The sequence below is a fragment of the Amia ocellicauda genome, chromosome 22 (genome assembly GCF_036373705.1).
Source record: "Amia ocellicauda isolate fAmiCal2 chromosome 22, fAmiCal2.hap1, whole genome shotgun sequence".
In the NCBI taxonomy this organism is placed as follows: Eukaryota; Metazoa; Chordata; class Actinopteri; order Amiiformes; family Amiidae; genus Amia; species Amia ocellicauda.
Window position 1 is genome coordinate 10,458,626 of NC_089871.1, and position 18,742 is coordinate 10,477,367.

Below are 18,742 nucleotides of genomic sequence, written 5' to 3' on the forward strand. Positions count from 1 at the left end.
CATAAAAGGCAATATATTAAAATGGCAAAAGCTGTTCTGTTCTGTCCTGTCCTGTCTTGTCTGTGTTATAAAACCAGTAGACAATGTGCAACACACCTGAGATGGAAGAGCTGACCATCGCACTCCCGCTACACAACCATTAACTAACACACAATCAGACATGCACGCAATTGCACTTTATTAAATATAACATACAAGGCGACAATCAGGGTAACAGGAGTCGAGACCTGCAATTGATACGGTCATCGGGGATTTGTTTCCGACAGCAGAGGTGAAACCTTAAACCCGCAGGTCCAATAGATGCGCACTGCTGTTATTGGGTGTGAAGAGACATGGAGTAATAATCGGTGCTGCTTCACTGGAGTGCTTTACTGCAGGCGGACAGTCTGCTCACTCATTGGTCGTAGCTGTGGAAGAAAGACCGGAGCGCTGGGGCAATATTAGGGTTTCATTAGCCTTACCCACTGTGACCCGCAGCCAGGATCGTAAGTGAGAAAACAGCGCCCTCTGCTGGGCAGATGGGTCTATGGCATTTTGCCTTTGTATAAGAACAGCGTCTGCCCAGGCGTAACAAATTAAAAGCTTTATAGTGGGGAAGTGAGGGAGTGGCAGACCCGGGACGTCGACCTGTCCCCTCTCCAACACGGGCGCTGTACAGGTCCCGTAACAGAGAGCCGGTGTGGAATGACAACCAGACGAGATGTGTAGCTGGGGCAGACACTAACCCCACTACTGTGCCATCGTGATGTAAATTTGGCGTTTCATTGTATTGGATGGTGTTGTTACCACACCCATGGAATGGAACCTCATATCCAATTGTTTTTAATAATTATCATCATACAAAGTCCAGTAAGCCTCTATCTACCCAGTAAAAATCACATTAAAAACAGCCTACTTGTATTAAGCTGGAAAAGTCACGTTTCAAGTGTATACTTATAAAGCAAAGTGAATGGCAAATGAGCCAAAAGAGCGCACTTTACAGTTGCTTTTCACGCAGCACCGTTCTGCACATGCGCACTAAGCGCGTCTCAGCGCAGCCGCTGCTGCTCAACAGACTCCGCTTTGATGTCAGTGTCATTACTACACGTTTGAACACAACAGACCAATAGGACACGGCGGCGTCACACACACTAGACGCCGGGAGCGCACGATGTATCCAGCGGATTCATTCCCGAACATCACTACCATCACCCGCCGCAGAGCCTCCGTGTCCCTACAGTGACAACAGCCGCAGATCTGCAGTGTATACGCTCCCCTCACCCGCATCATGTAGCCAATTATACCGCCTTGAGTTTTTGTGGGAATAAGGTGTCATTTTACAGAGTTGTTGTGTAAACATTGTCAGGGGGACATTTTCCTCATCAGGGATCAGACAGTGAACGGAACGATGGATAATCAGCTCCAGTTTAACGTGATTTATCTTGATATTCAAGAGTAGACATGACAACTAAATATCCAAGTTCATACTCACAGCCCTCAATTGTGATTTCCTTCTCCACCTTCCTCGTCTGTAAGGAACGGTAATTCAAATTGGCCTAATTACATTTAAATAGGCTGTAAGCAAGATCAATCACATTACATATTCCAACAGTCTATACATAACATAGACAGCTAGGCTATATTATAAATATTTCAATACACTGTTGGCCAGTGTTGCACTTTATGAATGAAGAAAACGTAGTCCACCCCAGTGCAACACATGTATTGTTCCTGTAAACACAATCAAATCACTGTATCGATCGCATACAACAACGTAACGAAAATAAAAAACGAAAATGGTCGTAAAGATGTTTAATTAGATTATAGAAAAGTATATAAATGACAGCTTACCTGTAAGCACCGCACTGATATCTCACGTCTTCTATTGACTTGCTTACTAATGCGTCAGTGACGTACTCCAGTGAAAGCAGAAGTAACTATCGCCACCTGCTGGTCGGAAGCTACTATACAAATGATACATTATACACATGGATTATACACATTTTAAGATGTACCATGGGGGTGCAATGTCATTGTGTTCAGCTTACACAGTGCCAAAGAAGCATATGACTCTGTGTAAAATCTGCATAAGTCTGAGATCAATTATATTGAACACCACCACATGGATGAAGTGGGAATTTTGCCCAGAGTGAGCATACGTGGGAGGAGCTCACAGAGCCACAGTCAGTGAGGTGGGATATTGTCATGTGTGCAGCATGTCAAGAGAAGGTGTTCTTTACTGCTGACCCATACAATACAGCACACCTAACTGCATTCCCGACCTCTTGCACAATAGAATTGTACACCCTGAAGAGAGAGAGCTGTTGAGGCCTGATATGCCAAAGTTTGAACCAAAGTTTGCTTTTTATATGTAATTCGTTTTTTTGTCATAACCAGCTTGGTCCTGAGTATCTTCAGAGGACTTGATTCATATTTACTGTAAAATATTTCCAGTTTCATTTGATGTATCAATAACATTACTGTAACTGAATATAGTAAACATTTTTACTATATTAACATTGCTGTTGAGTGAAATTGTTTCTGAGTCACCCAAGGAACATCAGCTCATTCTGGGGAGAAATGTCTACTGACCATTTACACTTTATTTTACAAACAAGCAGAAGAAGACAAAGAGAGTAAACAGGGCTGACCATGTCATATTGATGCTCATTGTTTGTGTGTATTGTGCCATTGTGGCTGATACAAAGAACGCATGTTAATTGGTTTGAAAAAGTTAATTCTGTTTGGAGAAATTTGTTAAGTTAGTAAGTCTTTATTATATATAGTATTCGATAAAATGATGACAGCTGAGCAAAATTAAATTGAGAGCTGACATGGCGTTTAGTTTGAAACACAGTTCGAACACACTTAAGTATGTTTGGGGTCAGACTTGTGTCAGACTTGTTCTGCAGCATTTCAAACATCTGTCCCATGAGCTGGGCAGGAGTCACAACACTGCTGAAGGCCCGCGGTGCTTTATCTCTTGCCCCCCAGGTGCTGAAGGTTATTGGCAACAGAACTGAGCAATGACTGGATTCTGCATGGATGTGCAGGTTGCAGCTCCGCCCAGCTCAGCTGCTGCCTGGGGAGTACATAAGAAGTGGAAATTGGCATTCAAAGCAATTTTTATTGAAGCGAAGGTTAACTTCTCTCTCTCTTTCTCCCTCTTCATCTTTCTACCCCTGTGCTGTGCGGCGCTGGAGACGCAGGTGTTGGTGGCACCAGGGTCAGGGTCCTGCTGTTCATGAGTCCTCAGAGTGGATCAGAGCGTGGGAGGAGCACAGGCAGATGGGAAATCCCCACTAACAGCATGTCCACCTGGGTTTGTCTGCTGTGCCTGGCTGTGCTGTCTATGGCAGCGGTCTCCGTAGCAAGGCCACCATTCATCACTGCAGAGGACACCACATTGTCAGGGGTTCGATTTTTGAGACAGAAAGATAAAATTGTGTTCTGTTTGCATTTGCTAAAGTACCTGCAAACAACTTGGGCAGCGCATGTGATGGATTTTTGCAGGTTGTTGATAAAACCACGGTAAAGACACATTGCTCAAGATGTTTTGTGATCAGCCCATTATAAATCAGTGTGTGTGTGTGTGTGTGTGTGATCTTGTTGCCACCAACACCAACTGTTGAGAATAAATGCAGCCCACAAGTTTTTTCAGCCTTAGTGAAATCAAAGTGGCCTCTGTTTGGCCTCTGTTTAAAGGTACTGTGTGAGATTCAGATTGTCAGATTTGTCCAGTGTTTCTCAATTCTGTTGAGAGTGCTGGTGCTTTAAGTGGTGTCCTCCCCATGCAGGAACTGAGCCCCAGAAGGGTCTGCTTCCATTCCACAGGCTGTCAACTCCTCACTGGTCACTACGGTTGTGTTTATATATTTTTATATATTAACTAACAGGATGCCTGTTGTGTCCACTCATGTCCACTCATGTCGCTACAGAAACAATCTCAGACCAAGCAGGAGGGACCACAGCTTGAGCAAAGCCTTGGGAATTGAGGCAGGAACAGAGCCAGAACAGACGGGGGGATATTAGAGTGGTCGAGGGGTGACTGTCAGCATGGAGACCCAGCCTGCTGTAAGAGGGGGCTGCACAGTTTAGATGAGGCACTTCCATGAGTCATAGGTCAGGATGAAGACGTACGAACAGAAGAAAAGGGCAGGAGGCCATACTGAATTGTCTAGTTTGTTTGTCATGTGTTCATGTGTCGTGAGTGTCTCTCATATCTTTCCATGTGTTACGTAGCTCTGGCTGTACTTTGCAGTGAGTGTGTAGTGTGCAGTGTGCAGCGTCCCAAGTGTCTCTGCTCTGACTGCTCCTTTCTGTCTGCAGGGGCGCCATACTGGATGATGCCAGAGAAGATGGAAAGGACGCTCAGTGTTCCCGCGGCCAATACAGCGAAGTTCCGGTGCGCGGCGGGGGGGATCCCGCCACATGAGGTGGCTGAAAAATGGCATGGATCTCCAGCTGCAGGATCGCATGGGTGGCTATAAGGTAAAGGCACTGCCCACTGACCCTGGCACAGCAGTCACTGACCTTTGAATGTTCTTGCCTCAATTGTTTTCATCTTTGCTCAGCTGTATTCTTGATTTTAATTTAATCAAACAATTAATTAAATAATTAAGAATGAATACATTGTAGGAACCATAGTCGAAAACAAAGTGAACTCACCACAATTAGGATGAAAGTTGATCAATGTGAACAGATGACTCACAGACACTTTATATATACACTCCTACTAACATACGAGGACATGTAAATCCTATTTTTAGAAACGGGGATGTTTTCTTTAAAATATACAGTACATATATTATATAAATTTACCCGGGGGGCGAAACAGATACAGGTATTTGAGACCTCACTTGTTAAAGAGAATTCACAGTTAAAAAGGTCAAATTTCAATGTTCAATGTTTTGATATGTTTTGACTCTACTTCGGTCTATGAACTTCAAATAGGTCAGTTAAATTCCACACAAACCTGGACTACAAACAATCTTCCAAGCCCTTATCTGCTGAATTTGCTCAAACACCAATACAGTCAACACTGTCCTGTTTGTATTTAATGGCAGAAGAGCTTGTTACCTCCCAGAAGAAAATTCTCTCTCTGTTGCAGCCCAAGGGACTCACCTGCACTACTACTTCTCTCTCCTTTTGGCTCCAGCCACTCAATTTTTATAACCAGCAAAGATCATTAAGCAAAAGAGGATGCAGGTGAGGGCAGTCTACAGCGGGAAACACGGACAGCGCCCCAACCCAGCACAAGTGGGCGTTTCTCCAGTGTGCAGCGCAGCTATGAAGAAAACATGGGATTCATCAAACAACTCAAAATCATAAAGAAAAATATAATCAAGTGGAAAAATCCCAAACCATAATAGGAGAAACTATTTAAAAATAACCAAAAGCTAAAAGAATAGTGAATAATCAATAAAAGAAACAAAAGTAAAAATGAACACTGAGTGAACATTAAAATACCACCTATTTTGATGGCACCAGTAGCTGATTATTTGCTTGTATGCATGCTACAATGATGGGCAGGCAACAAGCTCTTCTTCCATGAGATGCAGACAGGACAGTGTTGACTGTATCTGTGTTTGAGGAAATTCAGCAGATAAACAAGGGAAGGATGGAGAAGTCAGTAATGGTAAGAAGAGGAATACATTCTGACAATATACAAACAAGACAGTGTTGACTCTATCTGTGTTTGAGCAAATTCTTCAGATAATGGCTATTCCAGGTTTTTGTGCAATTAAACTGACCTATTTGAAGTTCATAGTCCACAGTTATACAAGAACAAGGTATAGTCAAAATACTGTCCCAGCTTCTAAAAATATGGTTGACATGGCCTCATGTCTTGGTGAAAAGGGTTAGGTATCTAATGTTAAATATACAATGTACATTGAGTGTATAAAATGGGGTTTAAGATTATTAAGAAATATCCTTGCTTTTGTAGGGATGCATAACAGAAAATACATGCATGACTGTAAACAAAATGTACTATTCAAAAATCCCAGGTGGGGGCACTGCTGTTGTACCCTTGAGCAAGGTACTTTACCTAGATTGCTCCAGTAAATGCCCAGCTGTATAAATGGGTAAATGTATTAAAAATAATGTGATATGTTGTAACAATTGTAAGTCACCCTAGATATGGGTGTCTGCAAAGAAATCAAGTAATAATTATAATAGTACACCACTGGTAATAAAGTAATTTCTAAACTAAAGTGGTTTCTTGTCTTTAGTAGTTTCCCTGTTCAAATGCTTAACAACCTGTAAACAAATGGAACTGTGGTTCACATTATTTTAAAGGCATATTTAATCATAACTAACTATTTATAAATACGGCTATTAACAAATAACAAATATCCTATTAACTATTAACAGGCAAGTAACTGGAGTTTACGGATACGTTTACTACTAGTTTGTTAATGGTTAATGCAGATGTATTCATGGGTTTACTCCATATGTTTATATCAAACTAGGTTTATTTTTGAAACTGAGAAAAGTTATACATCAAGTAACAAACAGTATATTAACTATTTACAAACTGTTAATATGCTAGTAACTAATGTATATTAATTTCCTAGTGACAAATAATATATTAACTGATAATTAACTGTTAACTAGTGTTTATTAATACAATAAATTGTATTAATGTCATACGATAAAATATATTTTGCAATGAAGGCTACATATATGGTACGTTACGGTATATTTTGAAATATGTACACTCACCTAAAGGATTATTAGGAACACCTGTTCAATTTCTCATTAATGCAATTATCTAACCAACCAATCACATGGCAGTTGCTTCAATGCATTTAGGGGTGTGGTCCTGGTCAAGACAATCTCCTGAACTCCAAACTGAATGTCTGAATGGGAAAGAAAGGTGATTTAAGCAATTTTGAGCGTGGCATGGTTGTTGGTGCCAGACAGGCCGGTTTGAGTATTTCACAATCTGCTCAGTTACTGGGATTTTCACGCACAACCATTTCTAGGGTTTACAAAGAATGGTGTGAAAAGAGAAAAACATCCAGTATGCGGCAGTCCTGTGGACGAAAATGCCTTGTTGATGCTAGAGGTCAGAGGAGAATGGGCCGACTGATTCAAGCTGATAGAAGAGCAACTTTGACTGAAATAACCACTCGTTACAACCGAGGTATGCAGCAAAGCATTTGTGAAGCCACAACACGTACAACCTTGAGGCGGATGGGCTACAACAGCAGAAGACCCCACCGGGTACCACTCATCTCCACTACAAATAGGAAAAAGAGGCAACAATTTGCACAAGCTCACCAAAATTGGACAGTTGAAGACTGGAAAAATGTTGCCTGGTCTGATGAGTCTCGATTTCTGTTAAGACATTCAGATGGTAGAGTCAGAATTTGGCGTAAACAGAATGAGAACATGGATCCATCATGCCTTGTTACCACTGTGCAGGCTGGTGGTGGTGGTGTAATGGTGTGGGGGATGTTTTCTTGGCACACTTTAGGCCCCTTAGTGCCAATTGGGCATCGTTTAAATGCCACGGCCTACCTGAGCATTGTTTCTGACCATGTCCATCCCTTTATGACCACCATGTACCCATCCTCTGATGGCTACTTCCAGCAGGATAATGCACCATGTCACAAAGGTCGAATCATTTCAAATTGGTTTCTTGAACATGACAATGAGTTCACTGTACTAAACTGGCCCCCACAGTCACCAGATCTCAACCCAATAGAGCATCTTTGGGATGTGGTGGAACGGGAGCTTCGTGCCCTGGATGTGCATCCCACAAATCTCCATCAACTGCAAGATGCTATCCTATCAATATGGGCCAACATTTCTAAAGAATGCTTTCAGCACCTTGTTGAATCAATGCCACGTAGAATTAAGGCAGTTCTGAAGGCGAAAGGGGGTCAAACACAGTATTAGTATGGTGTTCCTAATAATCCTTTAGGTGAGTGTATGTATATTGTCAAATCATATATAAACACCTACAAGTAATCCAAAGAGGCTATATTGTCACACAGGATACAATAAGGAAGATTCTATGTGGTATTGATCCAATACTACAAAGAATGTATAACATTACTATATAAGCCATTCAGGTTATACATTTTGGAGTTGTGTAAGACACTTTGCACATTTTTTTGCACAGTCAGTTTTGTGTTTTAAGGAGAAAGTTTGAGATTCAAAGTACAAATGTTAAGATTTCAAGTAGAAATTTTGAGAATTTAAGTTGAAAATTTTGAGTTTTAAAGGATTTTGCCTATAAGCCCATACCTATAAGCTCATAGTAGTAATAACAGTAATTTGTATTATTATTATTATTATTATTATTATTATTACTATGACTCCTGCTCCTACTCCTACTCCAACTGTTAAAATAAATGCAAAGACAAAGTTGAACTTTTGGAAATTTTAAAAACATTTTTAATTAAATCAACAATATAAACTTGAAACTGCAGTGGATTCACAATAATTAAACAGGACTCAGGCCCAGGGCAGTATTTTAAAAGTGGCATTCTTGCCCAGGCGGAAGGCAGCATACAGAGGCTCAGAAAAGCTGGTAGTGAAGGTGTGGAGGAGGGTTTTTGCATCTGAGATGTTGTAAAATGACAGCATACCACCCCCTTTATTGAGGTGTACCCCTATTTTAGCTGAGGGGGGGATACGGACGGGGGTTTTCTTATTGTTGTGCATGGCTTCACAATTGGACTGAGTGCAGTGCAGGGCCCAGGATTGCGACCCTCCCAGTTGGCTTTCAGGTCCATCTCCCTTCCTCATGATGCTGCCATAGGTAACGCCAATCCAGATGTCTGTCCCGCTCCACTCGATGGCCCAGCTCAGGTTGTCATCTTTTAACTTCTCCCGACAGAGGACCTGAGGAAGTTTATTGAATCGTGCCGGATTCTGAGAGTAATGCTGGTCAGTGTCACTCATCATGGCTTCATTTTCTGACTCCATCTTGATTAATTTGAAGGCAGTGTTTTCATTCAGACTGAGATGGAGCATGTCTGATCAGAAAGAGGAAGGGAAACGACAGAGAAAGAACATCAGGGAAGACAGGGATGAGGGAGGGAAGATTTCTGATACATTTAAAACTTCCCTTAATTAAAATATCTGACCCGGTGTAGCAAAATGAGATGTAAATATTTTTTTAAATAAAAAACTATAATAAATTTAACACTAATTAATCATTATCATTGTAACTTGCAGAGTTCAATTCATGCTTCACACAAAGTACGAATAATTGCGCTATAAGAGATTCAGCCAATAAGGATGCTGCAAGTGTAACAGTCTTGGCAGTCTTTTCATATGGCAAGGTCACAGCAGTGAGTCTCCATTAATACATTGTGATCGTATAGTGATGGCTATCGTATTAGTTGTTTAGAAATAATCAGTTCACATAAAACAGTATGCAATCTGTTTAAATCAATTAGTGACATTACCATTACTAAATCAGAAATAACTACTCTCAAGAAGGTAATACTTAAGTAAGTAAAAATAAGCAGCGAGTCTCCAGTAAACTGCTGCCGATTTACAGAAGTAACACAAAATGGATGCCGCACAGGAACGTAACCCTTTAAATGCCAGGTTGCATTTAATAACTTTTAAACACTAATTTCAGCATTTATTTAATACCATTTGGATGCCCTAGGTTAATACCCTATTAACTCTGTTACACAAGCAAGGGATACCAGACCTAGATAGCTATGAAAGGCTGTATCCCAATGATGGTGTCCCAGGGCACCCTTCACCAGGTGAAGTTCACCAAGTTTATTTACCCACTGCAGTGTCCACCAATAACACACAAAACAGTGCAGGTATTTACAATGAAAAATACTAAAATAAATAAAGAAACAAATAACTGTCCCCTTTTCTGTATTGAAAATTACAATAAAATAACCAAAATAAGACTTTTCCTATTAAATATTAAATATTCAATACCATGAATGTGTTTGAAAAGCAAGATTGCAAAATGAAAAAAGGTACAATTCAATTTACTTAGAACCGCCAGAAGCAATGACATTGACAACTACATAGAAAACAATACTATTTTGCTTATGAAGTATAGTGTTTATTTATTTACATTCATCAGAAAATACTTAGATTTTATGTAACTAATTAAGTCAGTCTGCACCCATGAATGAACCAGAATGGGAAATATGGGTCTTGCAAAGTGGAAGGCACAGAAGTTTGTATGTTTTATCATACATTCAAAAACCGTTCTCAAAGGGATTACGTGATTACTTGACCCAAGGGAGAACTTTCAGAAATGGGGAGGATGTAAAGCCATGAGTGCGTATAGCAGCCAGTCATCCAATTAAATGAGGACCCTCACACAACAGAGGTGCAAGGGCTCCAAGATGGCATCCATGCACTTTGAAAATGTGTGGGGAGCAAGTGACAGTCTGAATGGGAGGACACAAAACTCAAACACTCTGCCCTAAAATGCAAGCAAAGACATATACAGTGACCAGGACGAATAGGGAAGTGAAAGTAAGCATCGTGAAACAACTGCCCAGTCAAATGGACAGAGAGATGGAGCGATGCATGAGCATTTTGTACCTGAAGGTAGCTATTCAGATGCCTCAGATCCTCTTGAAGGATGAGAATTTCTTGGAACAGGAAGTATTTGGAACAGAAGCCCTCGTGGAGGTCAGAGGAGGGCACTTTGTGAATGGTGCCCTTGGAGAGCCATTACCTCCGACAGGAGAGCAGAGCATTGGAGAGGGTGCTTCACTGTAGTCCACACCATTCTCCAAAAGCATGGCATGCAAATCAGAGATTGGAGAGAGTAAACATAATTTGGAGCACCTAGGAGTTGGTGGCCTGAGAGCTTCCCTGGAGGATCTGTCACTTCCTTGGTGACAATGAGACAGTGGCCTTGCCTGCAAATGCTGACGCATATTACATCTATGCCCCAGCCAGGTAGGACTTCTGTAGGCCACTCATGCTCCCCCTCAGACGCTCCCCCTCCAGAGGCACAGCATCAGGATGCCACAGGGGAGACCTAGCAGTCCACGAGAACAGGAACAGATGGCAGCCTACTGCACCGGGGACGAGAGCACCAGGGTTAACAACATGTTGCGCTGAAACCTCATGAACTCCACTACCTAGCTAGGCAAAGCTAAGCTGAAGGGGTGGGGTGTTAGGGGGACAGGAGCAATCCCGGGACTGACACCAGGAATGGTGATGCCTGAGTCGAGAATGACCACGGGGGCTCTCCACAGGCTCGAGCGTGCTGAGCCAGTCAAAGAAGAACTGTCTGAAGAGGTTCTGAACCCAAGTTTGCAGGTGAAGTGGTGGAGGAGCTTGCATTCTCTGCTGGGGAAGGTATCATGTACAGGTCCCAAGCACAAGACACAGAACTCACAAAGGTCTGCAGCTGGTAGCTAGGGAGGCAGTTGTAGGCTTCTAAGATGTTGATGATATCAATCATGTCAAGGAACTTGAGGGCATTGATTACATTGGGGATTTTTTTTTTTGAGTATATCAAGATCTGACTGACAAATCTTGAGAAAAAAAATAAATTAGACATCGGGCCTCAATGAAAATGCGTCAACATCGAGTGAACCTTAAGAGGAAGCTCAACAAATCGAGGGAAAACCAATGGAATGGACATCAGGAATCTCAACCTCAGTATGAGCAGAGCCTTGTTGAGTAAAAATGACTCAACATCAACGTCGGGAAAAGTTGTCAGACCGAGCACAAACATATTGGGGCAACTGTGCAGCCACACAGCAATCCATGCTCAAGGTCAATGGCACTCCCACAGATATGTGGAGGCATGCAGTAGACTGATAGACCCCTATCAGAATCCTCCACACACCAACAGAGTACTCAGACACAGACCCACAGTGGAGTTGGAGTGCTGTCATGTGTAAGCTCCACGGGCGGCGGCTAGGTGAAAATCGAGCCCGGTACCCCCAGTGACTGTGTCTGATTTCCCTGCAATAAAAAAGGACACTGGCAGAGACACATACAGTGGCACTCACCACTCCAGCAAAGCAAGGGAGGGGAATGGAAATCCAATACAATCTTATTAACCCTGAAAAAATATTATTACATTTTTTTCTGAAATTCGTCCTGAATTCTGCTCTTTTTACATTTTTCTATTCCTGTAGAGATATGTCCTGGCTTTTTCTTTCGGCCCAATACTAATGGAACACTTCACATAAGAAAGGGAAATAAGAAAGAAGAGAATAAGAAAAGAAAAGTCCACTAAAGTACATAATAATAATAATAATAATAATAATAATAATAATAATAATAATAATAACATATTAAATAATTTAAAAGATGAGACAATTAACATGTCTGTTAAATTAAGTTACTATGTTTAAGTGTTTTTTTATATAAATAAAATAAAGCTGTAGCGTTACAAAATTACAAATGAAACGTAAACCTGAGATTCCTTCTTCTTCCAAATGAATATTTATTTATTTATCTGGGGTGCAATTACATTATGGCTTGTTATATTTACAACTCTGTAATGCATGGACATTGATGACGATAATTATTATTTTATTTAATAATAATAATAACAATCACTTACTTCAATGTGTTTGGTCTCTTCAGATTTGGTTCAAGAGCTCAGAAGTCTTCTTCAGATAAGGATTGTTGTTCTTCCCAGAGAAACAGTCCTTTATATAGAGCGAAGAGGAATGATGATGAAACAACATTGTCATGCTTTGACCTTACTTTGGAATCACTACATGGTTCCAGGGGAAAACCTATTTTACTTCATAGCTGTTAATCAGATGGATTTCAAAACAGTTTCTTGCAGTTATTTTGAGGGCCATGTTCGTACTGGTTTTTGTATATAATAATTGGTGGCTTGGCAAGTGTTGCTTTATTATTAGATTTTTTTATATGAAATGACATTTTCTCTCTCTTTTGAACTAACATGTGAATTTAAAATATATATATTTCAAGGCATTACAGATATAACATGTTTACATATAATACATGGTAGATGTACTAGGATAAGGACTAATCATGTACTAAGACATAACAAAAGTAATGCATTTTACTGATCATATTGTGCATTTATTTGTCATACTTGTTTATACAGCTACTGTGCTCGAACTACCTGTCTGTAGGAATGTCTTTCCAGAGATGCTAAAATCCCACTTTACAGACATAAAACTGAAATATATCTAAAATAAATGCCTACATCTAGTAAGTGGAAAAACATTTCATAAAATCTACAGACCTTAAAATATTTAATATCCACAAGCCAGACAATAACCACCCTGCAGTTTACATGTTGAGACATCCACTACTTGCCTCGTCCCGCCAACACAGCAGTCCCTCCAAAGAGCTGATGAATACATTCCTCCTCACTATAAATACAGTGCCTCAGGCCATAACACTAAAAGACCTTCAAAGAGTAACTGCAGGTCTGTAATCTGAAAATTCCTGCCACATGCACAGCAGACCAAACCTACTCAAAGTCTTCTTCCCAATCCCGTAAGTTCTCACTGTATTACTGACAAGCGACATCATACTATGAGCCTCCCAGATTATTATTCCACCACCCCTTGCCCATGTACTGTATGTCACCAGGACATTGTCTAAACAAAACATCTTTTTAGAGGAAAAGGTCTGGTTTACTGGCATTGACAAGCAAGTTAAATATATGGTCAAATCCTTTATCCCTTGCAAGGTATGTTGTTGTTGTCAATGACAAATATTTCAGGTATCCATTGGTGGAATTTGTGACCTCCACATCAGCGATCACCATGCTTCTCGTGCTGGACAAGATCTTCTCCTCCTTCGGTACCCCACAAGAAGTCAAGAGTGATAATGACCCACCCTTCATGAGTGAGCAGCTCATCTTTTACTTGGGTTTCCACTATCACCAGATTACTCCATACTGACCTGAAGCCAACGCAATTGTTGAATGTTTCACGAGAGCCCTGCAAAAGACCACATCTGCTGCCATAGTTGTTGGTAAGGCTCAGAAACAGGAAACATACATTCCTGAGAAACTATTCTATAGAAACTATGTCATATCTCACAAAACCACTAATACCAGCTGAGTTACTTTTCGGTCGCCCACTCCACACTCAATTGCCAGAACTCATACCACCTGAAGATCACAGAGGACCCAGTCTACATGACTAACCTTCTGGAGAAATGCAAAACAAAGACATACATTGATTCTCACACTCATGCCAAGTTGTCTTCTATCAGACCCAGTGATGTTGTTCTTTGCCACCATAATGATGAAAAACTGTTCACCTTTTGACCACACACTTTTAAACTGTTATAATGACCAATGGCCACTGCTACCTTGAATGGCCACCAATTTATAGGCAAGTAATCTCTTTTCAAGCGCAGTCTACATTCCGGTTGTCCTGTCCTCCACCTGTTCGAAGACGACAGCAGCGGAGGATGATACTCCACCACCACTTCTGTGGCCAGGTGTCTTTTATACAGGTAACGAGCTGAGATTAGGAGCACTCTCTTAAAGGGAGTGCTCCTAATCTCAGCTCGTTACCTGTATAACAGACACCTGTCCACAGAAGCAATCAATCAATCAGATTCCAAACTCTCCACCATGGCCAAGACCAAAGAGCTGTCCAAGGATGTCAGGGACAAGATTGTAGACCTACACAAGGCTGGAATGGGCTACAAGACCATCGCCAAGCAGCTTGGTGAGAAGGTGACAACAGTTGGTGCGATTATTCGCTAATGGAAGAAACACAAAATAACTGTCAGTCTCCCTCGGTCTGGGGCTCCATGCAAGATCTCACCTCGTGGAGTTTCAATGATCATGAGAACGGTGAGAAATCAGCCCAGAACTACACGGGAGGATCTTGTTAATGATCTCAAGGCAGCTGGGACCATAGTCACCAAGAAAACAATTGGTAACACACTACGCCGTGAAGGACTGAAATCCTGCAGCGCCCGCAAGGTCCCCCTGCTCAAGAAAGCACATGTACAGGCCCGTCTGAAGTTTGCCAATGAACATCTGAATGATTAAGGGGAGAACTGGGTGAAAGTGTTGTGGTCAGATGAGACCAAAATCGAGCTCTTTGGCATCAACTCAACTCGCCGTGTTTGAAGGAGGAGGAATGACCCCAAGAACACCATCCCCACCGTCAAACATGGAGGTGGAAACATTATGCTTTGGGGGTGTTTTTCTGTAAGGGGACAGGACAACTGCACCGCATCAAAGGGACGATGGATGGGGCCATGTACCGTCAAATCTTGGGTGAGAACCTCCTTCCCTCAGCCAGGGCATTGAAAATGGGTCGTGGATGGGTATTCCAGCATGACAATGACCCAAAACACACAGCCAAGGCAACAAAGGAGTGGCTCAAGAAGAAGCACATTAAGGTCCTGGAGTGGCCTAGCCAGTCTCCAGACCTTAATCCCATAGAAAATCTGTGGAGGGAGCTGAAGGTTCGAGTTGCCAAACGTCAGCCTCGAAACCTTAATAACTTGGAGAGGATCTTCAAAAAGGAGGACACAATCCCTCCTGAGATGTGTGCAAACCTGGTGGCCAACTACAAGAAACGTCTGACATCTGAGATTGCCAACAAGTGTTTTGCCACCAAGTACTAAGTCGAAGGGGTCAAATACTTATTTCCCTCATTAACATGCAAATCAATGTATAACTTTTTTGAAATGCATTTTTCTGGATTTGTTTGTTGTTATTCTGTCTCTCACTGTTAAAATACACCTACCATTAAAATTATAGACTGATCATTCTTTGTCAGTGGGCAAACATACAAAATCAGCAGGGGATCAAATACTTTTTTCCCTCACTGTACATTAACAAATACATACTGTATTAAACAAAGGTTCAGGATTTACATTAAAGACAATGTAAAGCTGAAGTGAAGAGAAAAGTTTTGCATTGTCCTTTCTTTGAAAACCTGCATGGTTCCACTGAAAAAAAATATCAATGTCGTGTTCGTAAATCAGCTTGACATCAAAATAGTTTCTTCCAGTTCCAACTTAAGGCTCATGTTCGCACAGGTTTTTGCATAAGAATGATTGCTGCTTTGGCAAGTGTTATGATTAGCTTTCCATCATGAAGTTTCTCCTATGTGAAAAAAAAAAAAGATTCTTGAGCAAGAATTAGTGAAAGAAAAAACATCCTTTCATAGATTTTGTGTATATATATACACTACCGGTCAAAAGTTTTAGAACACCTCCATTATTGAAGTTTTTATTGAAATGCATGCAGTTTATTGTTTCAGTGTACTGTGAAATTAAAGCTTAGAACAAATAAATAATTGGAGATAAAATAGAAATCATGGAATCATTTTGTTTAACAAAATTTAACCCCTTAAGCTGACAAACCCCTCTGGTACCCTTAAAAGTGCATCAAATCCGTGTGCTTCTCTTTAATCCCATGTGTACTCTTTACTGTTGTATTGTTTGTCAAGTGTTTGGTATCCCATGAAAGCTGAGACTTACAGCTTTCTAATGACGTGAGGCATTCTTTGATGTTAAAAAGTGGGTTTTAATGCCCCCCGCCCCTCCCCCAATCTCTTTAATTTGAGAATAAAACATGGTGGTAGACAAGAGAATAAGCTTTCAAACGATGTGCACATTGTAGGAATACAGTGTCACTTCTATGCACAGGAGCTGCGTGTAACACTGCCAAATAATGCTTAAGAGGGTGTAGTAACAGCATTTTCAAATTAGATCTCTGAAATGTACATTATTTTTCAGTTTTTGGTAAGTCAAATAGCTACAATGGATCTGTTAATGGACATACTTTTGCAATATTTGTCCGTATTGAGAGTGTTCATATGACCTAGTGGGATTTATATACAGCTTGGATAGTTTGGGGATGTTTGAGGGTATTACCATGACAATACCATGAAAAATATCTTCCATAAATGTAGTAGAATAAGTGTACTAAGTCACCAAACTAAGGGAGATTTATCCTCCTTATTTTCCTGTATCCCAGAACATTTTACAATGGTTTTCATTTTACTAAGTAAGTAAACTAATTTCTGATGATTCACAAAGGTAAATGAAGCATGCAAGGACTGAATAGAACTGCATCGCTCAGCTATAATATGTGGGAATGTTTCAACACAGTATAATCATAAATCTCAAAAAAATACCCACATCTAAATCTTTTGTAGTAATTTGTGTATTACTTTAGTATAAATACATGTTAATTTGGATTCATATGTTGTTTTTTTCTGACTATGTGTACGAAAAGACACAAATTCGCCTGTTTTCTTATTGGAAATGATTAAATTTCAAAATATCACTGTCCTGGTTACAAAAGCAAGGTTTGTGGGGAATAATAGCCATTTTCTATACTTTGGAAGCATAAGCAATTAGGAAATTTCACTTACAACCCAGGAACAAAAATTGTGTTACATAGTGTAATTAGTGTCAGTTTTTTGTCCTTAATCAGTGAATTGACACACTTAAAGAAAGCTGAGACTGTAGTCCCTGTTTTAAGCAGCTGTTTTTAACACACTACTTTGTGTATTATTCTATAAATGTATCAAATCAATTATATATAGAAAAACAAGAACATTATTTTAGGTAGTTTAAACACATTTTTACATTTCCCCACTGCAATTTTAGTAATAGAAAAAAAAAATTGTACTATTATGTAAGTCATTTTTTAATTATTAATAAGATACATAGTGTTGGGCTTTTATTACTGACATGGTCATTTAAGTAATATGTTTCTACTAATCATTGTTTATATAAAGGTAAAATCACTGTGAGGGAATAAAGAACAAGTATAAAGTAACATGTATAATAATAATAATAATAATAATAATAATAATAATAATAATAATAATAACAACAACAACCATGAAAAACTAACATTTTTCCACATAAAGTTTCAGTAAAAAACAAAAACTCAAACTGACTTTTTCAAACATCAGGGGGTTTGAGAACTTCTTGTTACATTAGAGTACATTCCTATAGATACCTGGAAGGCTTCAATCAAATACTAACATGCTCCGGCTGGAGTTGCTATAATTGGCTCTCACTGCATTTGGAGGTATTTTGTTCATTCTCCTTATTTCAGTATAGAATGGTGATTATTGAATTTGCTGTCAACACAACAGAGCTTTCACAACAGTGAAGTGTAACATTCTTAGACATGTTAGCGCAAAGACATCATAAGACTTTTTTATTGGGCCTGTTAAGTCATACGACCTCATTTTGCCAAATGCATACTGTGAACGCCGGACACAAAGGGGAGTGAGAGAGAGTCTCAAGTTCCGGTAGTGTCCGGGCTTTATTAACATTCAGGTCCGTTCAGGGGACACAGACAGACAGGGGAAAAACAAAAGCAAAACAAAGACACAAACGTCCACAAAACAGGGTGCTCCGGGCAGTCAGGGGTTGTAGAAGTGTTCTCCTTCTCTCTGGTTAGCTGCCTCCGTCGGGGAGGGAGAAGGATTAAATAGACAGGGCACAGCTGCCGCTGATGTCACAATCGCCTCGGTGCTCATTGCCCGCAGCCGTGAGTCCACAGCCTGTTAGCGAGGGAGCGGACAACACAGCTGCGGCACATGAGCACCTAATCAGTGGACGTCAGCAGCAGCCATGCCGTGACAGACAGTGGCCTGTCACACATACATTTATAGACATTCCTCAATTCGAAATTTAGGCTTGTGATAAACAAGGTATCTTTGATGGGATACAGCTTTGAATCTCTGTGTTTTACAGTATATGTCTGCACTCACTAAAGCATGACAGATAACACTTCCATGCTGGTCTTCACAGACCCCAAAATAGCAAAATGAGCACAGAGCAGGAATCAGTCAGACAG

The 18,742-nt window shown here is 40.5% G+C and overlaps 2 long non-coding RNA genes across 3 annotated transcripts; both read right to left on the bottom strand.

Moving 5' to 3' along the window:
* Positions 1-2,564: 2,564 nt before the first annotated feature.
* Positions 2,565-3,325, bottom strand: LOC136718354 (uncharacterized). Its single transcript, XR_010805279.1, has 2 exons — positions 3,160-3,325; positions 2,565-3,061 (listed from the first exon to the last, which is right to left on the bottom strand). It is a non-coding gene; the product is annotated as an uncharacterized LOC136718354 (long non-coding RNA).
* Positions 3,326-8,359: 5,034 nt separating this feature from the next.
* LOC136718309 (uncharacterized) lies at positions 8,360-13,338 on the bottom strand. Of its 2 annotated transcripts, none has more exons than XR_010805272.1 (3): positions 13,252-13,338; positions 12,518-12,605; positions 8,360-8,972 (listed from the first exon to the last, which is right to left on the bottom strand). It is a non-coding gene; the product is annotated as an uncharacterized LOC136718309 (long non-coding RNA). The 2 variants fall into 2 exon arrangements; XR_010805273.1 differs by lacking the exon at positions 13,252-13,338 and adding an exon at positions 13,178-13,238.
* Positions 13,339-18,742: the final 5,404 nt, after the last annotated feature.